The sequence below is a fragment of the Petaurus breviceps genome, unplaced genomic scaffold (assembly GCF_028583685.1).
Source record: "Petaurus breviceps papuanus isolate PSGF00001 unplaced genomic scaffold, PetGlider_PUasm1.0 154, whole genome shotgun sequence".
In the NCBI taxonomy this organism is placed as follows: domain Eukaryota; kingdom Metazoa; phylum Chordata; class Mammalia; order Diprotodontia; family Petauridae; genus Petaurus; species Petaurus breviceps.
The window spans coordinates 4,852,474-4,858,897 of NW_027185715.1; positions in this window are offsets into that span (position 1 = coordinate 4,852,474).

The window sequence follows — 6,424 nt, forward strand, 5'->3', positions numbered from 1 at the left end:
ATTACATAAAATATATTCACTAATTAAAACAATATAATTATACAATAAATATAATAATGAATATAATAAAACAGCATTGATATATATATAATATGCTAATAAACTATATAAATATTAGCAATGATGATGATGATGATGTGATGGTGATGTCAGTGTCCAACCCCTTCATTTTATAGATTAGGAAATTAAGCACATAGATATTAGGTGACATGCCCTAGATTACAATGCTAGTGACAGAGGTGGGATATATAATAAGCCAGTTCACAAATATTTATTTTTAGTGTCAATGTGGTGCAATGAATAGATAGTTGACATTGGAATGGAGACAAACTGGTACAGTTCCCCACTCTGACAAACTGACTGTCTGTCCCTAAGTAAGTTGTTACTTCTCAGCCCCTACAGGCAATTCTCCGAGACTACAAAGGAAAGAAATTGCTAATCTATGTTGGATGAGGAAGATCCCTAAGCAGGGAGCTCCTTGCATATTTGAAATCACAAGTCTAGATGCAAAATAATCGTAATGATAATGGTAACAAAAATAACAACCACCACACATCTTCTGTATATGGATCACGATGACTGTGTTAGACTGTGAGAGACACAGCATTTAGATAAAAGAAAATATCTGTTCTCAGAGAGGGTAGAATTTATTCAATATAGTTGGAGAATAAGGCATATATCTAATCAATGATGCCAACATGAAATAACAAATGAATAAAAATACTTCAGAGAAATGAAAGCAAACTGCTATTAGAACATGTGAGAAAACCAAAGAAGTTTCCTGAAAGATACAATGTTGAGTTGTTTTTAAATATGGGTATGAACTAAACGAGAATGATATCTTCTTCCTCAACAGTGTATTCCCATATGCTCCACTGTAAGCTCTAGTTGAGTAACCCCATAGAATAGCAGAAAGAACTCAGCTTCTCCCTCCTTCAGTTCCCTAGCATAGTGTTATACATTAGATAGGCATTCAATAAATGGAAATCAAGTGGGGAGGGAACCCAACAAAAATGTATGAGAGTGAACCCGATTCCTATAGAGCAATGTGGACAAAGAAACAGAGGAGACATACTGAATGTGAAAAAAGGAAAGAGTGGAGGTTAGAAAGCCTGTTAGGAGGTTAAGAAAACTCTCAAAGTGAGTGATTATGAAGGTCTAGGTTTAAGGTTGTAACAACTGAAATAGAAAGGAATAGATATGGATATGAGCACTATTATTTAAATAGGTTATGTAACATTTGATAACATGATTGAGGGAAATCAAAGAGTCAAAGAAAATTGCAAGCAAGTAACTAAGAAGTATTTCTTGCAAGTACTATGTTAATGGTTAGGGATATTCCTTGCCCCCCCCCCAAGAGAAAATGAAAACCATCTTTACCTTTAAGGGGGCCATCACATTGTAACATACTTCAGAGTCTCAAACACAGAAGACTAAGGGAAGGCTAGTGCCATTAATAACAAATAGTAAAGTCAGTGAAAGAATAAGTTCATGGGGGAAAATATTTAGTTTAATGTACCACTGAGGTATCCAGGTGAAGATGTTTTGTGAGTACTTGGAGATGCTAGATTAGAAATTAATAAAGTCTTTCCTTTTTTTTTTTTTAAAGCAATTGGGGTTAAGTAACTTGCTCAAGGTTACACGGCCAGTTATTTCTGGGTGTGGTGCTAAGTATCTGAGCCCGGATTTGATCTCCAGGTCATCCGGATGCTGGAGCCAGTGCTCTTATTTGCTGAGCCACCTGGCTGCCCCTAAGACTTTCTATGATAGTTGAATACCAGGACATGAATTGTCAAAAGAGCTGTGAGAGTAGTTGGAAGGTCTGCTATACTAATTGAAGGAAGGTATGAGGAAGGATATTATATCTATATTAGATAGTTTTAAATAAATAACTTGAAGAGTTGATGACTTAGAGTTAAACCATAACAAAGTAATGAACACAGCCTGAAAATTGAGAAAATGGAACTAACAACAGGAAATAAAAATATTTAGAATAAAGTCAAAAGACAGAAAATTGGAGGAACGCATAGCTATCTACAATTTGAAAAAAATTTACCTCAAAGATTCAGTTAACAAAAATAATTTAGGAATTACTGTTTTCAAAAAAGAAAACTATTGGGCAGCTATGTGGCACAGTAAGTAGAGTACCGGCCCTGGAGTCAGGAGGACCTGAGTTCAAATCCAGCCTCAGACACTTAACACAAAAACTAGCCATGAGACCTCGGGCAAGTCACTTAACCCCAATTGCCCTCCAAAAAGCAAAAAAAAAAAAATAATAATAAAGTCTAAATTCTACATTTCAAGGAATTATAAAATAATTTTGAAGTTGTGAGACCATAAGGTAAAGTACAAATTATCAGTGAAACAAATTACCCAGGGATATAAAGAGGAAAGAAATGAATGCTAAGGACAAAAACTATGAGGCATGTCCTTAGTGAATCAGCAAGAAAAAACAAAATAGAAAGTGATAAAGGAGACAGAGAAAACAGAAAGACAAAAACAAACCTAAGTAAAGCAACATTTCTGAAGTCAAGTAGGAAAAAACTACCGAATAAAGCTATGATCAACAGTAACAAATACTATAAAGATCAAGGTTTTTGAAGGCTGAAAAAAGATCAATGCATTTTGTGATTAAGACATCATTTTTGGAAAGTTTCAGTAGAATTCCTGATATTGAATCTAGGGGAAAGGAGAGAGTGTATTGAGAGGAAGCAGAACAGATTTAACCATTTATCTAAGAAATTTGACAGAGTACTTGACACGGTGATTTAGAGAATTGGTAAGTCTAGCTCCCCACTCACATAAAAAAACTTGGAAACTTCTAGTGTAAATTAAATAGAAATAAAGTTAGAATAAGGGAAAAGAAAGAAATTCTCTAGAGTAGAAAACAAACAACTGAGGAAACAAGCAAGGATAGAAAACTTTTGTCTAAAATGAAGAAATGCCTTGAGTTGGAGAATGACAGAACTGTCCAGAAATGAGTAGTTTTGCACTAAAAGTTAATTAGGAGTCATTATAAAACTCTGAGAGCAGTTGTAAAGTCTAGTGACAGAATTGGAGGAAAATATAATGAAGGGAAATTAGATCTTTTCACCAAAAAAACTTGAAAACCTCATGAATCAGAATTGAATCATAACAAAGAAGTAGACATCCTGGAAAAGAAAAAAAATAATTTGGAAGATGGAACTAAAAAATATTCAATGTTCGGATGAAAATCATTAGAGCAAAGTCAAAAGGCAGCACAATTGGAATAACATCTGAACATCATAAAGTTTTAGATATCTGGAAGTAACTCTTCAGAAAGATAATCTAAGAATCATTAAATTCTCAATATATGGTGAACCAAAAATATAAATTACATATTTTATGAAATTATTAAGAAAATTGGCTGGAAGAATCAGAATCACAGGGCAAAGTACTGATTCATAGAATCTATTCAACACTATCAGAATAGACCCCATGTTTATTGCTCTCCTTCAGGAATGTTGTGATCAAACCACAGAGCTTCCAAACCAAAAAGGATATATTAAAATCAACTAGGAAGACAGATATAATATATCCAAGGGCAATATTCAGTATTACCTAAAATTACTCATCAAAAATTACAAAGGAAAGGAAATAATTGAAATTTGGTGGAAGAAGAAGAGGAGAAAGAGGAGGAGGAAGAGGAGGAGGATAAGAAGAAGAAGATGATGATGATGATGAAGGAGCTAATGAAAACTCTGAACCCTAAGATAATTTATCATTCAAAAACATTTGCATAAATATATAAGATTGAGTGTTATACCCCCCAAAAAACAAGTGATAAAATTCTGGGACTGCAGTTGGAAAACAAATATCCACAATAAACACTGTAGGGCCAGAAATATAAAAGTCCCCCAAAATTAGAGAAGTGAGCATTAATACAAGTTTGGGATATTGCCTCATGTCAAACTAACAGGGAAGATGAAATATGGGAAAATTGACTATTGAAAAGAATATGAAAGATAAATATGGTGACTTGTTGCTGCTTTTGAATTGAACAGTGAATTATTTTAACTATTTTCAAAAAGCACTAGAAGTTATATAAGAAAAATTCCTAAATATTTCATATCTATGAAAATGGAAAGATCCATGTGTGCAAAAATGTTAATAGCAGCATTATTTGTAATTATAATAAAGTGGGAAAATGTATACCCAGAAATTGGGGCATTACTGAAGTAATTATGATATGTGAATATAATGGAATATTACCATGATTTAAGGAATAGCAAATATGCAGAATTCATGCAAACACAAGGAAGATTAATATTAAGTAACTGAGGTTGAAGAAAGAAAAGCAAAAAGAGTGACCATACAGTGACTATAATAGAATTGAGAGACAAGAAAATACTGACCATATTCAATGATTAACATTAATGAAATTTAATAAAAATTAAATAACTTTCCTAATTTCTATTCAAAATAATAAGTTTTGAGTAATATGCCCCCCCCTTATTATGAAGAAACACCATTCAGTTAATCAACAAACATTTAAGAGCCAAAGACACAGTAATTTCAGTGACATTGTGCTAAACTCTGAAAGGTACAAAGATAAAGCAAAAATAGTTCCTGCCTTCAAGGATCTTATATTATAATGGAAGAGACAGTATATACACAAATCAATATATACAACATAAAAACAGAAAAGAATGAAAGGTGGCCTTAGAGTAGAAGCCTCTAGCAGCTAAAAGGAATAGAAAAGGGTTTCTGGGGTGGGTAGTATTTCTGCTGAATTTTAAATAGAATTAGGAATTCCATGAGATGCAACTTGACAGAAAGAACATAGCAAGCATAACCATTAGTCAATTAAAAGGGACAGAGGTGGGAGATGAGGCATCATATGGAAAGAATAGCAAGTGGACCCAATATTACTCTATCATACCATACATAGAGGAGAGTGATATGATTTATTTTTACAAATAAATTCTTTTATAAATTATTTTAAACTTAAATATAAAATGAGAAAAGAAAAAAAAAAACCTTTCCATGTGTACAACAGAACATGAGAAGATTCAACATAAAACAATAAATTTTCATTTCAAGAGAACATATAATAAATACTACACATTGTTTTCAAAGCTACCCCGATTTTCTGTGCTTCCTTCTAGGTTTTCTTTTGTTCTCTACTATGCACTTTTTATTTTATTTTTTTCTCTTCCTTCTCCACCTCTTCCCAGAGAAGGCTACAAGTAGACACAAATGTGTGTGTGTGTGTGTGTCTATAAACACACACACAAACACTAACATATGTAAGACTATACTATGAATATTTCCTTCTCTGGGAGTGGATAGTATTTTCCTTCATAGGTCTAAGTCTTTCCATGTTTTTTCTAAATGAACTAACTCATAATTTCTTATATAACAGCAGTATTCCATCATAATCATATACACACAGCTTGTTCAGTCATTCCCCAATTGACGGGCTTCTATCATTTTAGCCAATCTTATAGATGCAAGATGGAATTTCAAAATTATTTTAAATTGCATTTCTCTAATCAATAAAGATTTGAAGTATTTTTTATATGATTATGTATAATTTTGATTTCTTCATTGAAAAACTGCCTTTTTTGGGAAATAAGATATACAGGCACGGGGGTATGGAGATCCATCTTGCCTCACTGGAAAGTTGGAAGGGGAATGGGGGAAGACACAGGGGAGAGCAGACCGGGGGAAGGAGTCTTCAGCAGCTTTGCTGCTCTGGGGTAGTGGGAGAGGAGAGTACTATGTTAAAAGGTTGTAATGTCCTTCCTTGTTTCTACCGAGAGGAGTGAGAGGAATGGGATGAGGGAGAGCTTCAAAACAGGCTCAGTCTAGGAATATTAGTCTTTGAAGTCCCTTTTAGCCTTTCCTATGAAGTGATCCAATATTTTTTAATAAGCATTCATTCAGAATGCAACAAAAATCTACTTGTCTTATAATTAGAACAAATGCATCATAAAAATACTTAAAGTAAATAAACCAAATTTTAAAATAGAATTGAACTCTGGAGTTTAAACAATTTCAACTCACCAGAAGTAAAGAAGCAAAGGAAGGAGAAGAAGAATAGTTGATAAGTTCACTATGTTCTGATAGCATCAGTAATAAAAACAAATATAAAAACAAAATTGCAAGGTTCACTCCAGGCAGATCATTCTTTAATGAGTCAGTGAACCAAACAAAGTTCCAATTGCTTATGATTCAGAGGTAGTATTTCCTTTGATTTGCAATTAACTGGCTGTTGATACTTGTGCTGGGAAGTGGCCCAATTTCTAGTGTCTTTTTTATCCCTCAAAGGCTTAAAAAACCTTGGACTTCCCCTGTTACTCCAAATACCCAAGCTTCTATCTTCTATGACCCTTCAATCTTTTCCTCCACCTAGGAATATAGACAGACAGACAGACAGATAGATAGACAGAGATAGATA